The 25,037-nt window shown below is 36.2% G+C and overlaps 1 long non-coding RNA gene across 1 annotated transcript; it reads right to left on the bottom strand.

Annotated features, from left to right (window-relative positions):
• Nucleotides 1-2,104: 2,104 nt before the first annotated feature.
• Nucleotides 2,105-24,975, bottom strand: LOC308612312. The gene is made up of 3 exons (XR_014015098.1): nt 24,484-24,975; nt 24,288-24,386; nt 2,105-4,299 (listed from the first exon to the last, which is right to left on the bottom strand). It is a non-coding gene; the product is annotated as an uncharacterized lncRNA (long non-coding RNA).
• Nucleotides 24,976-25,037: the final 62 nt, after the last annotated feature.

Below are 25,037 nucleotides of genomic sequence, written 5' to 3' on the forward strand. Positions count from 1 at the left end.
GTATTTCATTTATTTCTGCTCTAATCTTTATTATTTCGTTCCTTTTACTAACTTTGGGCTTAATTTGTTCTTTTTCTAGTTCATTGAAGTGTAAAGTTAAATTGTTTACTTAAGATCTTTCTTCTTTATTAATGTAAGCATTTAGCATTATAAATTTCTCTCAGTTACTTTTGCTGCTGTGTTTTCATCTTAATTTGTCTCAAAATATTTTTAATTTCCTTTTTGATATTTTCTTTGACCCATTGATTTTTCAGGAATGTGTTAATTTCCACATATTTGTGATTTTTCCAATTTTCCTTTGGTTACTGATTTCTAGTTACATGCCATTGTGGTTAGAAAAAATATTTGATATGATTTCCATCTTCTTAAAGTTTTTAAGACTTATTTTGTGAACTAACATGTGATCTATCCTGGAAAATGTTCTGTGTGCACTTGAGGAGAATGTGTATTATGCTGTTTTTGGGTGGAATGATCTGCATATGTGTTAGGTTCATTTGGTCTATCACGTTGCTCAAGTCTGCTGTGTAGGTTCATTTGGTCTATCATACTGCTCAAGTCTGCCATTTCCTTATTGATTTTTTTTCTGTATGATCTATACATTGTTGAGTGTGAAATACTGAAGTCTCATTCAATAATATATATAATTCTATTACAATACAATAATACATTAAAATAATGCATTGAAAATAATAATACTTTTATTATATTACTCTTTATTTCTTCCTTCAGTTCCTTTAATATTTGCTTTATATATTTAGGTGTTCTGATAGTGGGTGCATATATACTTATAATTGTTATATTTTCCCAATGAATTGACTCTGTTATCATTATATAATGATCTTCTTTGTCTCTTGTGACAGTTTTTGACTTAAAATCTACTTTGTTTGATATAAATACAGCCACCCCTGTTCTCTTTAGATTACCATTTGCATGGAATATATTTTTCAATACCTTAACTTTAGCCTATGTGTGTCCTTAAATCTAACGTGAGTCTTTTGTATACATCATTTGGTTGAATCTTGTTTTTTATCCATGCTACTACTTTATGTCTTTTGATTAGGGCATCTAATTCATTTACATTTAAAGTAATTATTGATAGCTAAGGACTAACTATTGACATTTTGTTTATTGCTTTATGTCTGTTTTGTAGTTCTTTTGTTCCTTTCTTCCACTCCTTACTGTCTTAATTTGTGATTTGGTAATGTTTTTGTAGTAATATGCTTTGATTTTTTCTCTCAATCTTTTGTGTATTTACTGTAAGTATTTTCTTTGTGATTACCATGTAAAGAGGTTCTGGACTCAACTCCAATGTGTCTCTGTGTGTCACAATTCTCTGACACCAGCTAAAAGTTCTAAAATTCAACTTAATTTTGGCACTATTTACCCAAAGATTTCATCAAATTCCACAGGTTAAGAGCTGAGTCCTACAAGACTGCCCCCTCTCTTATGCCAGTTGAGATGCTAGTCATAACTCCAGGTTATCACCTATGCTTTTGATAACAGGCTATAGATTGAGGGTTCCAGTGACCCCCCACCTTGGGTTTAACTAATTTGCTAGAGAGGCTCACAGAACTTACAGAAACATATTGTTTACTGGATCACTGGCTTATTATAAAATAATACTCAGGAACAGCAATGGAGGAGGTGCACAAGGTATGGGGAAAGAGTGTGAAGCTTTCATGCCCTATCTGGATGTACCACTTTCCCAGGTTCCCCACATGTTCAGCAACCTGGAAGCTCTGCACACCTTATCCTTTTGGGTTTTTATGGAGCTTCATTACAGAGACATGTTTGATTAACTCATTGGCCATTGGTGATTGAACTCAACCTTCAGCCTCTCCCCATCTCTGCAGGTTAGGGGTGGGACTGAAAGTTCCAACCCTTAAATCACTTGATTGTCTCCACTGGCAATCAGCCCCATCTTTAAGTGAGTTCCAAAAGTCACCTCATGAACATAGCAAAAGACACCTTTATGGTGCTCATCCCTTAGGAAATTCCAAGATATTTAGGAGCCTTGTGCCAGAAATGGGGATGAAGACCAAATATTTTTTTTTGTTATAAATCACAATATTACACATGGGAGTTACATAAATCATCTTATATTTAGAACAGTCTTTTTTTAAATCAATAGCAACTTAATTTTACTCACATACAAAACTCCAAATTTCTATTCCCCAAACATACTTTATGTTATTGATGTCACTATTTACATATTTTTATATTGTGTATCCATTAACTAGTTCTTGTTGTTATAGTTTTTCTTTTTTAAAAAAATATTTATTTATTTATTTGGCTGCATTAGGTCTTAGTTGCGGCATGCGGGATCTTTAGTTGTGGCATGTGAACTCTTAGTTGCAGCATGTGAACTCTTAGTTGCAGCATGTGGGATCTAGTTCCTTGACCAGGGTTTGAACCCAGACCCCCTGCATTGGGAACGTAGAGTCTTAGTCACTGGACCACCAGGGAAGTTCCTATAGTTATTCTTAATCATTTTTCTTTTAACTTTTATACTAGGGTTAAAAGTGATTTAAGTGACAGCATTAAAATATTAGAGCATTATGTATTAATTATACACTTTACCAGTGAGTTTTTTCATTCATATGTTTTCATGTTAATAAGTAATGTTATTTGTTTCAACTTGGAGAACTGCCTAGTATTTCATGTTAGGCAGGTCTAGTGGTAATGAATTCTCTCAGCTTTTGTTCATCTGGGAAAGCCTTTATCTATTTTGCATTTCTGAAGAACAGCTTTTTTGGGTATAGTAACTTTGGTTGGCAGTTTTTCTTTCAGCACTTTGAATATATCATTCCATTTTCTCCTGGCCTTCAAAGTTTGTGCTGAGAAATCTGCTGATAAGCTTACAGATGGGCTCTCTTGTATACAATGTCACTTTTCTCTTGCTGCTTAAAAAAATCCTTCTCTTTGGTTTTTGACAGTTTGATTTAATGTGTTTTCAAGGACACCTCTTTAAATTTAGTCTATTTGAGCTTCATGAATCTGGATGTTTATTTCCCTTCCCAGATTTGAAAAGTGTCCATCTATTATTTCTTTAAATAGACTTTCCCTTTCTCTTTCTCTCTTTTGCTTCTAGGAATCCTATAATGTGTACATTAGTTTTCTTGATTAATCCCATAAACCCTTTAGGCTTCGTTAAATTTTTTTTTTATTATATTTTTTCTTTTTCCTCCTCTGACTAGGTAATTTCAAACAACCTGTCTTTATGCTTGCTGATTCATTCTTCTGCTTGTTCCAGTCTGTTATTGAACTCCTGAAGTAAATTTTTCAGTTCAATTATGAATTTTTGGGCTCTGATATTTGTTTGGTTCTTTATAATAATTTACCTCTCTTTGTTGGTATTCTCATTTTGTTCATGTATCATTTTCCTGATTTCATTTACTTGTCTATCAGTGTTCTTTTATAACTCACTGGGATACTGTTAGGTGATTAATTTGAATTGTTTATAATCTAATTCATAAATCTCCATTTATTTGGAGTCAGTTATTGGAGATTTGGGGGGAGGTCAGTCACTGGAACTGCATTTTTTTTCTTTTGATTGTGGCATATTTTCTTGATTCTTCATGTTCCTCATAGAATTGCACTGGTGCTTGCTCATTTGAAAAAATAGCACCTTTTCCCAGTCTCAGAGAGCAGTGCCAGTTGTAGGAGAACACCTGTTTCCTTTCCATTGTTGCTAGCTGTCCCAAGTGCCCAGGCTATGCCAGTCCTTAAGCACTTGCTATGAGGTGAAATCAAAACTGACCCCTCAAGGAACACAATGAAAGCCTGGGACGAGGCGTACTTTGCTTTCTCCCTTCCTCTAAAAGGAAGAGCCTCAATTCTGCAGCTTTGCCTAATCACACAGAGCAGTGTTTGCTGTTTGGGTAAATCTACCCTTTTCCCTTTGTTCCTAGCTGTTCCAGGCATCTAGGCTGTGTTGGTCTTTCAGTGCTTAGTATGAGATGAGATAGAAATCAACCCTTCAGAGGAGCACACCACAAGGCCAGGAGGTCAGGCAGCCAGGCTCTCACTTCACCCTCCTTTCTCCCTGAGTGGGAAGTCATAAGCCAAAGCAATCTTTTTGGCACTGAGCTAACTGGTTTGGGGGAGGAGTTAATTCAGCCTTATGTTCTTCTGAGATTGCTGCAACTTCATAACTGTATCCTGGATTTCACCTGAAGGTTTTTTGGTCCAAATATGCTTGTTATATCAGTGTTTCCGTGGAAGAATTAGGGCTAGGTCTTCTTATTCTGCCACCTTGCTGATGTCACCTCCTTCCTATTGTATTGGTATTTGGTCTCTCTAAAATATAAAAATATTAACAATATTTTCAGTGAGAGACATATGATAGAAATATATTCATACTTTCAATATTTTTGACTTTACTAGTTGTTATAAAAAATATGGTTCTAATTTAATTTAATTTATCTTGATACTTCATGTCAGTTGCTGTAAGTGGAAAGAGTCTACTCTTAGTAATAAATATTGATATTCACCGTTCAATCCTATCCATGACTTAGCTAAATGTTTTTCTTCAACTCAGTAATATTCATGCAAATTTCAGGAAATGATCTGTGTCAATATTTTTTTTCAATGGCTTTAAATTCACTGAAAATCTTTATTTGAAAAGTATTTCTTCATTTCCAATGAGTGCAGATATGGAAGTCTTGTAGGTAAAACAGGTGGTTTTTGGCATTGATCACATAATGACAGTAACATTTCCATATGTATGTTTTCAAAATACTCTCCATAGCATAATTTTCCACTCTAACACAATTTCTTTCTTAGTCATTGCTAAAATGTCATCTTTACTTTAAAGTGATATTTCAGTCTGAAAAATTGATTAAATTATTTACTAGTATGAACAATAGTGACAGCTGCTCTTTTTTTTTTTTTTTTTTTTTTGTGGTACGCAGGCTTCTCACTGCTGTGGCCTCTCCCATTGCGGAGCACAGGCTCCGGATGTGCAGGCTCAGCAGCCATGGCTCACGGGCCCAGCAGCTCCGCAGCATGTGGGATCTTCCCAGACTGGGGCATGAACCCGTGTCCCCTGCATCGGCAGACGGACTCTCAACCACTGCACCACTAGGGAAGCCCTGACAGCTGCTCTTATCAAGAAAAAAGTTTAGTAAATTTTGAAGATTTTTTGGGAGGGTGGGGAATAACAAAAAGATGTATAATTGTAATTGTGTTCACTACTGTATTAAATACTTTGTCACCAGATATTTTGTGGTAACAAGAAACAATATTGTGAAAGTGACTATACTACCCAAAACAATCTGCAGATTCAATGCAATCCCTATCAAACTATCAATGGCATTCTTCACAGAATCAGAACAAAAAATTTTGCAATTCATGTGGAAACACAAAAGACCCTGAATAGCCAAAGCAATCTTGAGAAAGTAAAACAGAGTTGGAGGAATCAGGCTCCTTGACTTCAAACAATACCACAAAGCTACAGTAATCAAGACAGTATGGTACTGGCACAAAAACAGAAATATATATCAATGGTACAGGATAGAATGCCCAGAGATAAACACATCCACATATGGTCATCTAATTTATGACAAAGGAGGCAAGAATACACAAAAGAGAAAAGACAGCATCTTCAATAAGCGGTGCTTGGAAAACTGGACAGCTACATGTAAAAGAATGAAATGAAAACACTACCTAACACCATACGGAAAATAAATGCCAACTGGATTAAAGACCTAAATGTAAGTCCAGACACTATAAAACTCTTTGAGGACAACATAGGAAAAACACACTTTGACATAAACCACAGCAAGATCTTTTTTACCCACCTCCTAGAGTAACAGAAATAAAAACAAAAATAAGCAAATGGGACTTAATTAAATTTAAAAGCTTTTTCATGGCAAAGGAAACCATAAACAAGACGAAAAGACAACCCTCAGAATGGAAGCAAATATTTGCAAATGAAACAACAGACAAAAGATTAATCTCCAAAATATGGTGGTATAGTTTGAAACAGCTCATTGAGCTGAGTGTCAAAAACACAAACAATACAAATAAAAACTAGGCAGAAGACCTAAATAGACATTTCACCAAGGAAGACATACAAATGACCAAGAGGCACATGAAAAGATGCTCAGCATCACTAATTATTAGAGAAATGCAAATCAAAACTATAATGAGTTATCACCTCACACCAGTCAGAATGGCCATCATCAAAAACAAATCTACAAACGATAAATGCTGGAAAGGGTGCAGTGAAAAGGGAACCCTCCTGCACTGTTGGTGGGAATGTAAATTGATACAACTACTATGGAAAACAGTATGGAGATTCCTTAAAAAACTAAAAATAAAACTACTATATAACCCAGCAATGCCACTACTGGACATATACCCTGAGAAAACCATAATTCAAAAAGAGTCATGTACCACAATATTCAGTGCAGCACTATTTACAATAGCCAGGACATGGAAGCAACCTAAGTGTCCATCGACAGATGCATGGATAAAGAAGATGTGGCACATATAAACAATAGAATATTACTCAGCCATAAAAAGAAATGAAATTGAGTTATTTGTAGTGAGGTGGATGGACCTAGAGACTGTCATACAGAGTGAAGTCAGAAAGAGAAAAATAAATACTGTATGCTAACACATATATATGGAATCTAAAAAAGAAAACAAATGGTAATGATAAACCTGGTTGCAAGGCAGGAATAAAGAGGTAGACATAGAGAATGGGCTTGAGGACATGGGGTGTGAGGCGGAAGCTGGGGCGAAGTGAGAGTAGTATTGACATATATACACTACCGAATGTAAAATAATTAGCTAGTCGGAAGCAGCAGCATAGCACAGGGAGATCAACTTGGTGCTTTGCGATGACTTAGAGGGGTGAGATAGGGAGGATGGGAGGGAGGATCAAGAGGGAAGGGATATGGGGACATATGTATGCATATGGCTGATTCACTTTAGTGTACAACAGAAACTAACAGAGTATTATAAAGCAATTATATTCCAATAAAGATCTATTAACAACAACAAAAAAAGAAATTTGGACGGGAATGTTCATTGAAGATTTATTAATAGCCACAAACTGGAAACTACAAAAATGTCCTTCAATGGGTGAATGGTTAAACAAACTGTGGTAACATCTATACCACAGAATAGTACTCAGCAATGAAAAAGAATGAATTACTGATATATACAACTTGGATAAACCTCAAGGAAATTATGCTGAATTTTAAAAAAAGCCAATTCCAAAAGGATACATACAATATTATTCCATTTATAAAACACTTGTGAAATAATAATTATAGAAATGGAGTGGTTGCCAGAAGTTAGGGGGTGTTCATGTGGGGGGAATGGGGGTGAACGTGGCTAAGGAGGGGTAACACAAGGGAGTCTTATGGTGATGGGACAGTTCTGTATCTTGACTGTGGTGGTGGTTACCTGAAGCTGCACATGTGATAAAATTGCATAGAGCAACATATACATACACGAATCTATAACTGGTGAAATCTGAATAAGCTCTATGGTTTGTATTATCAATTTCCTGATTTTGGTATTTCACTATAGAACAATAGTTTTGTAAGTTGTTAACATATGGGAAGGCTGGGTGAAGGGTGCACAGGACCTGCTTGTGTATTTCTTTGTGACTTCCTTTGAATCTATAGTTATCTCAAAATAAAAAGTTTTAAAACTGCCAATAAAAAAAGTTAAAAAATCACAATATATAAAAAAAATAAAGTGAGTCTTTTTTAGACAGCATATTGTTGAATCTTTTTTAAAAAATTCATTCTGTCAATTTCTGTGTTTTGGTAGGAGAGTTTAATCATTTACATTTAATTACTGATAAAGAAGAATTTACAACAATGTAGTTTGAAATGATACCAAGTTAGCTTCAATAGCATACAAAATTCTGTTCCTATACAGATTTGTTCCACACTCCCTTATGTTGTTGTTGTCATGAATTGCATCTTTACACACTGTGCACCCATTAACATTGCATAAGTTTGCTAGGGCCATCATAAAAATGTACCCCAGATCAGCTGGTTTAAACAACAGAAATTTATTTGCTAACAACTGTAGAAACTGGAAGTCTAAGATCAAGGTAGCAGCAGGTTTGCTTTTCTGAGGCAACTCTTTTTGCTTTACAGATGGCTGCCTTCTCACTGTATCCTCACATGGACTTTTTCTGCATGAGTGCAGGACAAGTATCTCTTCTTCTTATAAGGACACCATTCCCATTGGATTAGGGCCCTATTCTTATAACCTTTTTTAACCTTAATTACTGTTTTAAAGACCTTATCTCCAAATATAGTCACATTGGAGGTTAAAGCTTGTACATATAAATTTGGGGGGAACAAAATTCAGTCCATAACAAACATAGATTTACAATTATTTTATGCCTTTTATTTTAAATTATGTATAAAAACAAAAAGAGTAGTTTTAAACCAAAACTAAAGCCATGCTGGATTTTATATTTTCCTATGTAGTTACCACTATCAAAGTTCTTTATTTCTTCATATGGCTCTGAGTTACTGTCCAGTGTTTTCTTATTTGAGTTTGATGGATTCCCTTTAACATTTCATAAATAAAACAAAAAAAATAAAACAACAACAACAACAAAAAAACAGGTCTATTAGCAACAAACTCTCTCAATGTTTGTTTATTTGGAAATGGTCTTAATTTCTCCTTCATCTTTGAAAAATAATTTTGCTGTTGGATATAGAATGCTTAGTTGAAAGTTTTTTCCTTCAGCACTTAAAAAAATTTAATCCCATTCTCATCTGGCCTCCATGGTTTCAGATGATAAGTGTGCTGTTTACACTGCATTTTTTTTTAATTTGGTGGGTTTTTTTTTAAATTACAGTAAGTATTTTTTTCTAGAGTTTTAACAGAGTTGATTCTGACCACTTTTGCTTGGTTTTTCAGTATTGCTGTAGAAAGACAGTTGCTTGGATCTGCTTACTCTGTCATTTTTGCTGACAACCTCTGATCCTTCTATGAATATTTGTCTTTGATTATTAAATTTAAAATGTCAAAAGTAGTGTCTAAACATAAGATCTGTTGAACTTTTGATAATTACATAATTCATATGAGGTTAAACATCCATGCCAAAACTCGAGATTTGTCTTCCAGTTATAGAGGAGTTAATTTACCATTTCTTGATAACTGAAATAACTTAAGCTTATCATTAATGAGGGTCACCATTTAAAAGCAGCAAATACAGATTTCAATTGATTTGCTTAATACATATCTTACAGGATATTCTGCATAAGAACCAAGAGGTGACTAACTTACATTGTTATCTGATAAGTACAATGCAAGACATTTGCTGCAGACAGAATGTTTTATTCCCACCAGAATTCATATATTAAAATCTCATCCCCAATGTGATGGTATTTGGAGGTGGGGCCATTGTGAGGTGATTATGTTATGAGGGTGGAGCCTTCATGGATGCAATTAGTGCCCTTATAAAAGAGGTCTCAAAGAGCTACATTGCCTCTTCTGCCATGTAAGTTTACAGTTAAAAGACATTCACCATCTATGAACCAGAATGTAGGTTCTCACCAGGTATTGAATCTGCTGGTACTTTGATCTTAGACTTCCCAGCCTCCTGAGCTGTGAGAAATAAATTTCTATTGTTAATAAGCCACCCAGTGTATGGTGTTTTAGTTATAACAGCCAAAACAGACTAAAACAACATTTTTCTTTTGAAATTATCTTAATTCCTTATCAATAAAACTAAAGCAGATTATTGCTGTCCTACTTGAAATTATGTACAAATCCTTGTCTCTTATATTTGTAAGTTTGTTCCTAAGCTTGGTTTATTGTTACTTCTTTTTTACTTCTTTTGTTAGTGATGGAAAGACATACTTTGGGTTACATATATGTGTGTGTGTGTGTGTGTGTGTGTGTGTGTGTGTGTGTGTGTGTGTGTATATATAATACAGCTGGGTATAATTCCTAAAATGTTGTTTAGAGAATGGAAGGTCAGTTTGTACCAAATTTGTCAATGTAATAACTTTTTTTTCTGGATTCCACTGTCATTATGGTTTAATTATATATGGAGGAAAAATAATTTAATGATTCTAATGCTTCTTGTATAAGTATTGATTTCTCTACATGTGCTCTTTAATTCATTTTTTATATCTTTTAAAAAATATTATTTATATTTAGCAGTCTTTTTAAAAGCAAATATTTTGGAGAGTATGGAGAAAGGAATACTATTAAATATTTCTGAAAGAGCTTCCAAAGCAGTTGAACACTCCATTTAAAAATGAAATCAAAAGTACTTTAAAAAAATAGTGTATTAGTCACGTTTCCCCAGAGAAATAGAATCAATAAAACCTATATATGTATATATATGTAGTGATTTATTATGAGGAATTGGCTCATGTGGTTATAGAAGCTGAGAAGTCCCATGATCTGCCTTATGCAAGACGGGGATCCAAATGGTATAATTCAGTTGTAATCCAAAAGTCTGATACTCAGGGAAGCCAATAGGTAAATCCTAGTCCAAGGGCAAGAGAAGATGATAGATAAGATGAGATGTCTCATCTAAATAGAATATGTCAGAAAATGTATCATAGAGCAGCACTTCTTAAAACATTTTCTGAGACAGCTCTCTTTCTTCAACACTTCTCATTTATAAAGTCTGTTAAGAGTCTCTTTTTTTTTTCCCTCTATTTCCATGTGCTCTCCACATTGCTTTCTCCTACTATTGCCCTGGCCTTCTCCCTCAGGATAAATAATTTTCTCCCATGCTGACTGCTTTTCTTGCAAAAATACTCAAACTTTTATTCCTATCCTAGCCCCTGAGATTCTGAGGCATAAACTATTCTGGCAATCCAAATTTAGGAAAATGTCTTAGTAATAGATTTGAAAATGTCTCAAAGATGTCCATAAGCTATGAGAATATAAGTTTGGATAGGCATTCCCTGTGAATTTCCCCCAGGCATATTTCTGAAAACTAGGGTGAAGCAAAGACAGACCCAGGTTTTTAATAAATAACAATGAGTATATTTTCTGTTCTGTTCTCTCATGAGACTAAATAAGACACTATATATTTGTCAGAATACTATTTCTGATTATTATGTTATTATGTTTTGTTATAATCTCAAATAAAGATCTATTTAAGACAGTACTAAAGAAAGTAGATTTAAAAAAATCACTTTCTGTAAGAAATAACATTTACTTCCAAAGTAGGGTGCCTGATTTCCTAGGCAATTAATTAACTCATTAATAGATTTTTCTTTCTTTAATATGAGTAAGGTTATAGGATTTAGGCCAATGTCCCATTCAAATATTTATGGAATCACTCTCCATATTTATGACATATTTTTGAGGATAACTCATGACACTACTTTTGCTGTTATATATTTGCTGTATGATATGAATGTGTTTACATATAAAATAAAAAATGTATTTGTAACCCAATGATTTGAAATCCTTATATGAATTCCTTGACATCTTCATCTTCCATTCTTATCCATTCATCAAAATTTACTCAGTTACCCTGCTTCAGAATCATTGGGTAGAATCAACAGGAGAAGACAGTGGAGACTACAGGAAGAAGTGCTGGTTAGTTGTCAACATCAATGTTCATGGGAGCTTAGACATAAACCATGCAGGATTCTTATTAACATGAAATGGTGGAGATGAGAAGAAGATCTGAACTTGGTGGTACCTCTATCAGCAGAACTGATCCTTCTGAAGTTTTGAACCCTATTTTAGTTAAATATTCCAATAAACTGTGCCTTATGGAGTATGTCAAACTTTGTCTTGATTGTCCAGACCTCAAAAGCTAGTTTCATAGGTAGTGCTGTGTTTAATCTTCCTTCCAGTTTGGTCAGAGCTCCATGGTACTGTCAGTAGCTTCCAGGGGGTCCAATCTCAGCTTGGGTCTCAGGAATATAGTGACTCATGTCTAAAGTTCCAGTGCTTTAAAATAATGGACAAAATTACATAAACAGACTCTTTTGTGTTTTAAAGAAGAATTAAAATGCACAATTAAGGTAAGTGTCAACAAAAACATTCAAAGCTCAATAAGAATGGAGAAGTAAGATATTGAAGATATAGTACAGAATGAGGGTTTCTGCCCTCAAGGTATTTAGACTCTAGAAGATAATACTTATCTAAGGCTTGATATATACTCTACTTCAAAGTTTAAAGCTTGAATTATCAGTTCTTGTATAGTACTTGACAACTTTTAAGATGTTCCATGCATTTACAAAATATTGATGTAGTTATAATTATATTTCTTCTCTTTAACATATTGAATGTCTTCTCAGGAAGTGTGAAATGACTTGAGGTTCACTTCAGTAGTGTTTTCTGTTTGCAGATGCATATAAAGTTATAAAATAGTTTAGTAATCCCAGAAGAGAGTGAAACCTAAGAGTTGGTATTGGAATAAAAATAACTCATCTTCATTTATCTTTAAAAAGAGGCTTTTTGAATGTATTCAGAGATGTAACTCTTTTTATTTATAGATTAATAAGGCTATGGTCACTGACATTACCTTTCCTTATTTTAATATTTGTATTACTGGGGATCTCATTCATTTTAATAATTAATCTATAAGGAAACAATGTGCTCATTATAAGATACAAAAATATGGTCTAAAATGCATTATTTATAAGGAAAGAATTGATAATGAGAGGAGAAGTGTGAAAATAAAATGTTTTTCACATATTCTGTTTCTGTATCCCTAGTTTGAACTTTGAGTGTCCCTAACCTCATCCTTAAAATGAAACTATTGAAATTGCCACATTCCTACCTCATGAAGAAACTATGAAGACTAACAACAACAACAACAAAACCATTAAGTATTTTAAATTAAAAAGTTTGTATTTTAGTGGCAAAGGTATTTTGCTTTCAAAACTATACCTTCATGGTAAATACTGCTTATTTTGCAACAATTTGAATCCATATGTGATTTTCCAGCCTTATAGAGGAGATTGGGGAAACTTTTGAAATAAGATCTATTGTTTGTCCAGCATTTGAATGTGCAATAATTTGACCATACCAGTACTGGCAGAACATATAATATTGGGAGGGTTATTAAACACTGAGAATCTGCAAAACAAATTAAGTTGGACTTATTCATCACAGATGTTTTAAAAATCAGATATATTTCAACATTTAACCATACTTACCAACCTTAAATCTTATATTTGGCATTCGTTTTGGCATCAAGAGAATGTATGACTGTCATATAAAAATAACAGAAATAATTTTTATAATTCAGAAATCTGTTTTGTGTGAGTCTTCAGATTTCTGAAGCATATGCATTTGATTTCAGAATTAAATGAATTGGTACAAATGGTAGAGGCACAAAAGAGATTACAAATGGTTGTCTGGAAACAATATTCATTTAAGTCAAAAGTACTGACAAATGTCATTGGGATGGGTGAATCTATGAAGACATGATTGAGGTGAAAAAGAGGATTCACTTATTTTGGAAAGTGCACTGATATATTTGGTCATTTTTATTATTTATATTAGGAAATAATAAGTGTCAAAGGAAAACTATTTGCATATTCTCATTTTACTACCAAAATTAAATTTAAAAATTCATGAAATTGCTATGAGTAGATTCTTAAGAGTAAATAATCCCTATAAAGAATGTAAAATCCTTATCTCCAGCAACCTTATTTTATTAGGAACAGCCAATGTGAATCAAGACAATTACTACTCAAATGATAGTTAGGGAGCCATATACAGTGAAATATCATTGGGATATGTTATTGGTGTGGTGACTTCCTCTGGCAATGGTTTGTAGATCACTAAAATGTTTAAAATCCCATCTTCAGGAGCTTCAAGATGACGGAAGAGTAAGAGGTGGAGATCACCTTCCTCTGCACAAATACATCAGAAATACATCTACCTGTGGCACAACTCCTACAGAACATCTACTGAACGCTGGCAGAAGACCTCAGACCTCCCAAAAGGCAAGAAACTCCCCACGTACCTGGGTAGGGCAAAAGAAAAAAGAAAAAACAGAGACAAAAGAATAGGGATGGGACCTGCGCCAGTGGGAGGGAGTTGTGAAGGAGGAAAGGTTTCCACACACTAGGAAGCCCCTTCACGGGCGGAGACTGTGGGTGGTGGAGTGGGGGAAGCTTCGGAACCACGGAGGAGAGTGCAGCAACGGGGTGCAGAGGGCAAAGCGGAGAGATTCCCGCACAGAGGGTCAGTGCCGACCAGCACTCACCAGCCTCAGAAGCTTGTCTGCTCACCTGCCGGAATTGGGCGGGGCTGGGAGCTGAGGCTCGGGCTTCGGTCGGATCCCAGGGAGAGGACTGGGGTTGGCGGCATGAACACAGCCTGAAGGGGTTAGTGCGCCACAGCTAGCCGGGAGGGAGTCCAGGAAAAAGTCTGGAGCTGCCAAAGAGGCAAGAGACTTTTTCTTCCCTCTTTGTTTCCTGGTGCGCGAGGAGAGGAGATTAAGAGCACCACTTAAAGGAGCTCCAGAGACGGGCGCGAGCCGCGGCTAACAGCACGGACCCCAGAGACTGGCATGAGACGCTAAGGCTGCTGCTGCAGCCACCAAGAAGCCTGTGTGCGAGCACAGGTCACTATCCACAGTTCCCCTCCTGGGAGCCTGTGCAGCCCGCCACTGCCAGGGTCCAATGATGCAGGGACAACTTCCCCGGGAGAACACACGGCGCCTCAGGCTGCTGCAACATCATGCTGGCCTCTGCCGCCGCAGGCTCGCCCTGCACTCCATACCCTCCCTCCCCCCGGCCAGAGTGAGCCAGGGCCCCCGAAGCAGCGGCTCCTTTAAACCCATCCTGTCCGAGCGAAGAACAGACGCCCTCAGGTGACCTACACGCAGAGATGGGGCCAAATCCAAAGCTGAACCCCAGGAGCTGTGCGAACAAAGAAGAGAAAGGGAAATCTCTCCCAGCAGCCTCAGGAGCAGCGGATTAAATCCCCACAATCAATGTGATGTACCCTGCATCTGTGTAATACCTGAATAGACAACGAATCATCCCAAAGCAATGATATATATATATATATATATATATATAATTTTCCCTTTTCTTTTTTTGTGAGTGTGTATGTGTATGCTTCTGTGTGTCATTTTGTCTGTATAGCTTTGCTTTTACCATTTGTCCTAGGATTCTGTCTGTTTGTTTTTTTTTTTTCTAGTATAGTTTTTAGCCCTTGTTATCATTGGTAGATTTGGTTTTGGTTTCTCTCTTGTTTCTTTCTGTTTTTTTATGGCTTAAAATATTTTTTAATAATTATTTTTTATTTTAATAATTTTTTAATTTCATTTAATTTTATCTTCTTCTTTCTTTCTTTCTTCTTTTTTCTCCCTTTTGTTCTCAGCCGTGTTGATGACAGGCACTTGTTGCTCCAGCCAGGCATCAGGGCTGTGCGTCTGAGGTGGGAGAGTCAAGTTCAGGACATTGGTCCACAAGAGACATCCCGGCTCCATGTAGTATCAAACAGCGAAAATCTCCCAGAGATCTCCATCTCAACACCAAGACCCAGTTCCACTCAATGACCAGGAAGCTCGAGTGCTAGCACCCTATGCCAAAAACCAGCAAGACAGGAACACAACCCCAACCATTAGCAGAGAGGCTGCCTAAAATAATAAAAAGGCCACAGACACCCCAAAACACACCACCAGACGTGGACCTGCCCACCAGAAAGACAAGATCCAGCCTCATCCACCAGAACACAGACACTAGTCCCCTCCACCAGGAAGCCTACACAACCCACTGAACCAAACTTACCCACTGGGGGCAGACACCAAAAACAATGGGAACTATGAACATGCAGCCTGCAAAAAAGAGACCCCAAACACTGTAAGTTAAGCAAAATGAGAAGACAGAGAAACACACAGCAGATGAAGGGCCAAGGTAAAAACCCACCAGACCTAACAAATGAAGAGGAAATAGGCAGTCTACCTGAAAAAGTATTCAGAATAATGATAGTAAAGATGATCCAAAATCTTGGAAATAGAATGGAGAAAATACAAGAAATTCTTAACAAGGACATAGAAGAACTAAATAGCAAACAAACAGTGATGAACAACACAATAAATGAAATTAAATATACTCTAGAAGGGATCAATAGCATAATAACTGAGGCAGAAGAATGGATAAGTGACCTGGAAGATAAAAGAGTGGAAATAACTACTGCAGAGCAGAATAAGGGAAAAAAAAAAAAAGAACTGAGGACAGTCTCAGAGACCTCTTGGATAAGATTAAACACACCAACATTCAAACGGTAGGGGTCCCAGAAGAAGAAAAGAAAAAGAAAGGGACTGAGAAAATATTTGAAGAGATTATAATTGAAAACTTCCTAATACGGGAAAGGAAATAGTTAATCAAGCCCAGGAAGCACAGAGAGTCCCTTAACAGGATAAATCCAAGGAGAAACATTGCAAAACACATATTAATCAAACTACCAAAAATTAAATACAAAGAAAAAATATTAAAAGCAGCAAGGGAAAAACAACAAATACATACAAGGGAATCCCCATAAGGTTAACAGCTGATCTTTCAGCAGAAACTCTCCAAGCCAGAAGGGAGTGGCAGGACATATTTAAAGTGATGAAAGGGAAAAACCTACAACCAAGATTACTCTATCCAGCAAAATCCTCATTCGGACTTGAGGGAGAAATGAAAACCTTTACAGACAAGCAAAAGGTAAGAGAATTCAGCACCACCAAACCAGCTTTACAACAAATGCTAAAGGAACTTCTCTAGGCAGGAAACACAAGAGAAGGAAAAGACCTAAATTAACAAACCCAAAGCAATTAAGAAAATGGTAATAGGAACATACATATCGATAATTACCTTAAATGTAAATGGATTAAATGCTCCAACCAAAAGACATAGACTGGCTGAATGTCTACAAGAGACTTACTTCAGACCTAGGGACGCATACAGACTGAAAGTGAGGGGATGGAAAAAGATATTCCATGCAAATGGGAATCAAAAGAAAGCTGGAATAAGAGTTCTCACATCAGAAAAAATAGACTTTAAAACAAAGACTATTACAAGAGACAAGTGTACTACATAATGATCAAGAGATCAATCCAAGAAGAAGATATAACAATTTTAAATATTTTTTCACCCAACATAAGAGCACCTCAATACATAATGCAAATACTAATAGCCATAAATGGGGAAATCGACAGTAACACAATCATAGTAGGGCATTTTAACACCCCACTTTCACCAATGGACAGATCATCCAAAATGAAAATAAATAAGGAAACACAAGCTTTAAATGACACATTAAACAAGATGGACTTAATTGATATTTACAGGACATTCCATCCAGAAATAACAGAATACACTTTCTTCTCAAGTGCTCATGGAACATTCTCCAGGATAGATCACATCTTGGGTCACAAATCAAGCCTTTGTAAATTTAAGAAAATTGAAATCGTATGAAGTATCTTTTCTGACCACAATGCTGTGAGACTAGATATCAATTACAGGAAAAAAAATCTGTAAAAAATATAAACACATGGAGGCTAAACAACACACTACTTAATAACCAAGAGATCACTGAAGAAATCAAAGAGGAAATCAAAAAATACCTAGAAACAAATGACAATGAAAACATGATGACACAAAACCTATGGGATGCAGCAAAAGCAGTTCTAAGAGGGAAGTTTATAGCAATAAAATCCTACCTTAAGAAACAGGAAACATTTCGAATAAACAACCTAAACTTGCACCTAAAGCAATTAGAGAAAGAAGAAAAAAAAAAACCAAATTTAGCAGAAGGAAAGAAATCATAAAGATCAGATCAGAAATAAATGAAAAATAAATGAAGGAAACTATAGCAAAGATCAATAAAACTAAAAGCTGATTCGTTGAAAAGATAAACAAAATTGTTAAACCATTATCCAGACACATCAGGAAAAAAGGGAGAAGACTCAAATCAATAAAATTAGAAATGAAAAAGGAGAAGTAACAACTGACACTGTAGAAATACAAAGGATCATGAGACATTACTATAAGCAGCTATATGCCAATGAAATGGACAACCTGGAAGAAATGAACAAATTCTTAGAAATGCACAACCTTCTGAGACTGAGCAAGGAAGAAATAAAGAATATGAACAGACCAATCACAAGCACTGAAATTGACCCTGTGATTAAAAATCTTCCAACAAGCAAAAGCCCAGGACCAGATGGCTTCACAGGCAAATTCTATCAAACATTTAGAGAAGAGCTAAAACCTATCCTTCTTATACTCTTCCAAAATATAGCAGAAGGAGGAACAGTCACAAATTCATTCAACGAGACCACCATTACCATTGTACCAAAACCAGACAAAGATGTCCCACAGAAAGAAAACTACAGGCCAATATCATTGATGAACATAGATGCAAAATTCCTCAACAAAATACTGGCAAGCAGAATCCAACAGTACATTAAAAGAATTATACACCCAGATCAAGTGGGTTTTATCCCAGAAATTCAAGTATTCTTCAATATATGGAAATCAATAAATGTGATACACCATATTAACAAATGGAAGGAGAAAAACCATATGATCATCTCAATAGATGCAGAGAAAGCTTTCGACAAAATGCGACATCCATTTATAATAAAAACCCTCCAGATAGTAGGCATAGAAGGAACTTACCTCAACATAATAAAGGCCATATATGACAAACCCACAGCCAACATCGTCCTCAATGGTGAAAAACTGAAACCATTTTCACTAAGATCAGGAACAAGGCAAGGTTGCCTACTCTCACCAATATTATTAAACATAGTTTTGGAAGTTTTAGCCACAGCAATCAGAGAAGAAAAAGAAATAAGAAGAATCCAAATTGGAAAAGAAGAATTAAAGCTGTCACTGTTTGCAGATGACATAATACTATACATAGAGAATCCTAAAGGTGCTACCAGAAAACTACTAGAGCTAATCAATGAATTTGGTAAAGTAGCAGGCTACAAAATTAAAGCACAGAAATCTCTTGCATTTCTATACACTGATGATGAAAAATCTTAAAGTGAAATTAAAACACTCCCATTTACCATTGCAACAAAAAGAATAAAATATCTAGGAATAAACCTACCTAAGTAGACAAAAGACCTGTATGTAGAAAATTATAAGACACTGATGAAAGAAATTAAAGATTATACAAATAGATGGAGAGATATACCATGTTCTTGGATTGGAAGAATCAACACTGTGAAAATGACTCTACTACCCAAAGCAATCTACAGGTTCAATGCAATCCCTATCAAACTACCAATGGCATTTTTCACAGAACTAGAACAAAAAATTTCACAATTTGTATGGAAACACAAAAGACCCCAAGTATCCAAAGCAGTCTTGAGAAAGAAAAACGGAGCTGGAGAAATCAGTCTCCCTGATTTCAGAATATATTACAAAGCTACAGTGATCAAACAGTAGGGTAGTGGCACAAAAACAGAATATAGATCAATGGAACAGGATAGAAAGCCCAGAGATAAACCCATGCACATATGATCACCTTATCTTTGATAAAGGAAGCAAGAATATACAGTGGAGAAAAGACAGCCCCTTCAATAGGTGGTGCTGGGAAAACTGGACAGCTACATGTAAAAGAATGCATTTAGAACACTCCCAAACACCATACACAAAAATAAACTCAAAATGGATTAAAGACCTAAATATAAGGCCAGACACTATTACACTCTTAGAGGAAAACATACGGAGAACACTACATGACATAAATCACAGCAAGATCCTTTTTGACCCACTTCCTAGAGAAATGGAAATAAAAACAAAAATAAACAAATGGGACCTAATGAAACTTAAAAGCTTTTGCACAGCAATGGAAACCATAAACAAGACGAAAAGACAACCATCAGAATGGGAGAAAATATTTGCAAATGAAGCAACTGACAAAGGATTAATCTCCAAAATTTACAAGCAGCTCATGCAGCTCAATATCATAAAAACAAACAACCTAATCCAAAAATGGGCAGAAGACCTAAATAGACATTTCTCCAAAGAAGATATACAGATTGCCAACAAACACATGAAAGGATCCTCAACATCACTAATCATTAGAGAAATGCAAATCAAAACTACAATGAGGTATCACCTCACACCAGTCAGAATCATCATCAAAATCTCTACAAACAATAAATGCTGGAGCGGGTGTGGCAAAAAATAAAACCTCTTGCACTGTTGGTGGCTATATAAATTGATACCGCCACTATGGAGAACAGTATGGAGGTTCCTTAAAAAACTAAAAATAGAATTATCATATGACCCAGCAATGCCACTACTGGGCATATATGCTGACAAAACCATAATTCAAAAAGAGTCATGTACCACAATGTTCATTGCATCTCTGTTTACAATAACCAGGACATGTAAACAACCTAAGTGTCCATCGACAGATGAATTTATAAAGAAGATGTGGCACATATATACAATGGAATATTACTCAGCCATAAAAGAAACGAAATTGAGTTATTTGTAGTGAGGTGGATGGACTTAGAGACTGTCATACAGAGTGAAGTAATTCAGAAAGAGAAAAACAAATATTGTATGCTAATACATATATATGGAATTTAAGAAAAAAAAAGTTCATGAAGAACCTAGGTCTAAGATGGGAATAAAGATGCAGACCTACTACAGAATGGACTTGAGGATACGGGGAGGGGGAAGGGTAAGCTGGGACAAAGTGAGAGAGTGGCATGGACATATATACAGGACCAAATGTAAAATAGATAGCTAGTGGGAAGCAGCCGCATAGCACAGGGAGACCAGCTCGGTGTTTTGTGACCACCTAGAGCGGTGAGATAAGGAGCGTGGGAGGGAGGGAGACACAAGAGGGAAGAGCTATGGGGCTATACATATATGTGTAACTGATTCACTTTATTATAAAGCAGAAACTGACACACCATTGTAAAGCAATTATATTCCAATAAAGATGTTAAAAAAATCCCATCTTCTACTTCTATTGTTAGAAATGTTGATGTTTTCCTATAACACTTTGTAGAAAGTCTTGTTTAATATTTGCTGACACACAGGAGCTTCGTAAATGCCAAATCCATTCAATTAAGAAGAAAAAAAACAACAGAGAGTAAAAGTATCTTGACAAAGGTCCAACAAATATTTAAGGTTTTGCCCTGAGTCATTCTCTTCTCTGTTCCTCTCTTCTATGTTTGGATAATAATGAAAAAGAACTATGATAGCTTCCTGTAAGTATAGCTAACTAAAGGATATTTTTAAGAGAGATGTACATGTATAAGGCAATAGGTCTTGCTTGTTTGGGGTTCATTTAGATTTTATTTTACGTTAAGTTCTCTTAAACAGCATGGGTCTGTCATCTCTGAATTGACTCCTTCAACACCCTAACAGACCAAACTTTTCATCTGAGGATTTTTTTATCGTTAAAATTGAGCTAAATTTAGATTCCTCTCAAGTTCTGTATGTTATTTCACAGTAAAGGTGCAGAAAAATACCCAATCATCACTGTGGGGTAATTGTGAGCTAGGCTGACTATGAAAATAAACTTCTCTATCCCTCCCCCCCAACTTTCTATAATACAATGGTCCATCTGTGGGGTAAGAGGGACCAACTCCACTTTAAAACAGAAAATATTTTTTAGCCATTCATGTATTAGAAAAAAAAAAGCTGTAAAATAAATGTCAAACTGCTTAGTCATTTCTTTCTTAAAATAATTGACCTAAAGTTCAGAAAAGGGCAAGAAAGACAAACTATTAGGCACAGTAAGAGAGGGATTACATTCAACAGCAATTTTCTTTTAAACATTTTAAGTATTTCTGATATGTGCAAAATTTTCCCACCCCCATAATAATTTCTCATTCAATAAGTCAAATTTGATGGTTTTAGTTATTGCACAGTGTTTGGAGAAAATGTTCATATATATATCTTCTCTCTCTCTTTCTCCCTCTCTCTCTCTGTTGTGAATACCAAATCATTTCAAAGATGATGCATCTTTTCAAAACTCTACTTCTTTCACCTAATTCTACCTGTAGTAGTTTAAGTCTTAGTGTAGAGTTCCCTCTACCTCAAATACTCTATTACTGTTTGCATTAGGGACATCCAGCTATGGACAAGGTTTCTTTAGTTCCAATTTTGTTATGGAGGTCTCAATATTTAAAACATTTCTTTTGAATCTGCATCCGCTCATTCCTAGGGATTTTTGACAATATTAAGGGAGAGTTATGAGCATTACACAATGTTTAATAAAGCTCTGTGAACTCTGAAGATTGTCTAGAACATTTAAGTTCCCCTAATATGACCTCTAATCAATTATCAAATTACTCTCTAAGTTTCCCAGACAAACCAATATGGACAAGTGGTCAATCTAAAATACTGCTACAAAGGATGTGACTATTTTTTCTCTAAACTGTTTTCATCTTGTTTTTGAAAGACTTGTGATGAAAGCAAATTCTACAAAGCTGAATAAATATAACAATATAGGAAATGTCCTACAGCTAATTGTGCTCCAAATAAAAGACATATGTCAAGAAAATTGTCACATTCTATTACATTTTTGAAGCTCTATATAACAGTTAGCAAGGACTGGCTGAAAGATGGCCTAGGAAACAACGTCCCTGGAAGTCATCCCCTGTGAAGCTGAATGTAGTGAGGTGGGTCTCTTCTAGCTTCCCTTTACGCACTTTACTATTTAGCATTATACTTCCTCCTGATGACTCCACCTCCTGCAAATCCATGGGCAAGATCCTAGGAGGTTCTTAACCTGGCAGCTAGCTATAGGCTAGAGGGGTTAGGCATAATTAACTATTCCTTACTATGAATCCACTATATTTCCTTCCAGAGCATTAATTCAGACCCAGGTTATGCCCCTCTGGGCAGTGGCCAGGAGAATTCAGACCACAGAATACAGAGAGCATAAGGTAGTAATAACTCTATTCACCCAAGCCACTTTGCCTGAAAGGACTCATTCACCGCACTGAGAAGGCCTGAGATGTGACCAGAAGGTGGGGCTTGCTAGACAGACTGCAACATTTCTCACCTCCTAGAACAGTATCAGGCCATGGAATTCTCTATAAATCCAGAGAGTTAATGAGAAACAGTTTGGAACACCATTTCTACATGTTGCTGCAAGCACTGTAACTCTCTCTAGCTCTTGAGTTGATTTAGGATTCTGGTAGCTTCATAAGTAATGTGTTTCTAAACTTTGTATTCATTTCACTGTTTTACATTTAAGAGAAGACCTAGAAAATAAGTTTAAAAATATACCAAGAATTGGACAAAAAAATTCAGATTTCAAAAAATTGTGTTAACTGAAAATTCACACAAATTTTTCACTTTGAGAAGATGAAGGATAATGAAGGTGATAAATTTAGGTATATTTTTACCTTAAGGTTCTTAATTTTTAATTATACATTTTACATTCAAACACAGTATGATATTTAATTATTTTATTAAATTATAATAACAATTTGAGGTTATAATCAGAAAAACTAGTTGGGGATATTTCTCTGCAGCTGATATAAGGCATCTGAAACATTCCGCAAGCAACATTATTAATACAAAGTATTTTTTTACCTATTATGTAAGAGGTAAATTTCTTGATGTGGGAATGCTTCTTTGTCACAGAGAGTGACAGTCTTGTTGAAAGTATTTTTTAGTTGCTTTCCTCATTTTACATGCCTCTTATACATGTTCTTATACAATTCCATCTTGGGCCTCAGTATAGTCTCTGAACACCTTCCTTCCAACTCTTATACCACATAGCTAGAATATCTGATTAATCTCACGGGTCATGAGGTATATTTTGGTAACTAATAGAAAATTAGATTTCTAAAAATTAGTGGACATATGCGCCTCATAAACTTAGTTGAGAATCCTTAAGCCTTGAAATATCTTAAATACTCCGCAGAGGTCCCGGCCAAAGCTTCCATTCTTTACCAACAGGAGAATGTATTCATTCACTCAGCACATCTCTATTGAATGCCTAATATATGCTGGCACCTTGTTTGGCTCTGTTCCAGAAAATTTTTGAGAGACATCTTAAGAAATATTAAGAACAAAAAGGAGCCAATAAGAGGGAATCATTTAAACGTGGAAAAAATGACCACAGAATCGATACTCCGGGTTTAAGTGGATTACTTTGAAGAGGGGTAAGTAGAAGGAATTTAGAAACCTGCCCCTTTCTTATTATTTTCACTGTGGAGTGACCATATTTTCAGCTCCTGAGGCCCTTTATGAGGAGCTGTGGGCCTAGACGCTTGGAGATCTCTGTGAGTTGCTTTCCCTGTCTTTTCTCCTCCCCCTCTGTCCCCTCATCCGGGTTCAGGACGGAATCAGCTGGAAAATTCAATTACTCACCCCCTTAATGTCAGCTCCCATACATTTCTTTCTCCTCCCGCCTCAGAGTACAGTTCAGCTCTTTAAGAGACAAGCCTCTGAATGAAGCTAGCGTAGAATCTAAACATTCAAGAGAGAAACCTGTCAGTTTCAGACCTCGACGGAGAGCTTCCCTATAAAATCATGGGTTTTGACCTCTTGGGTCCCTCCATCTCACCTTCATCCCTTTCTTTTAATTCTCGGTTTAAAAAAATATTAAAAATTCTTTTCGGAGCAGGCAAAGCAATGAGTCCGCTGGTTCCACGTCTGCTATAAGAAGCAGACTTTTGCACAAGGATAAGGTTACGGCTGGCAGCCCAGAACTCCAGCGGTGTGGCCGATCAGACGCTGGGCTCCTCCCCTCCCCCGCCGACGAGCGAGAGGCTAACAGACGGGTGCAAGAAGACAAGTAGCTGTTTTTATTGAATACAGAAGCTCCTTGAAAACTCTGTGGACTCCGGGGCTCTCCTGCAATTCCTTTCATTCCCAAAGTGCTGGAGCCAAGCACGCGTCCCCCGTAACTCCCTCCCATTTCTTCTCGGGGATTTGGGTAGGAGAAGAGGGAGGGGAGGAGTGGGGAGATGGGGAGGGGGGTGGTTGGTGGGCTGGGCTTGCAGGGAGACCTGATTCTTGGGCAAAAGAGAGGGGGGCGGGCTCGGGGCTGCCCGCGAGGCGTGTGATTGGGTCTGACCTTCAGCGGGCTTGTCAGTTTCGCCCGGGGTAAGGGGGGCG

This window comes from Mesoplodon bidens (assembly GCF_964165515.1).
Source record: "Mesoplodon bidens genome assembly, chromosome: 2".
NCBI classification, from domain to species: domain Eukaryota; kingdom Metazoa; phylum Chordata; class Mammalia; order Artiodactyla; family Ziphiidae; genus Mesoplodon; species Mesoplodon bidens.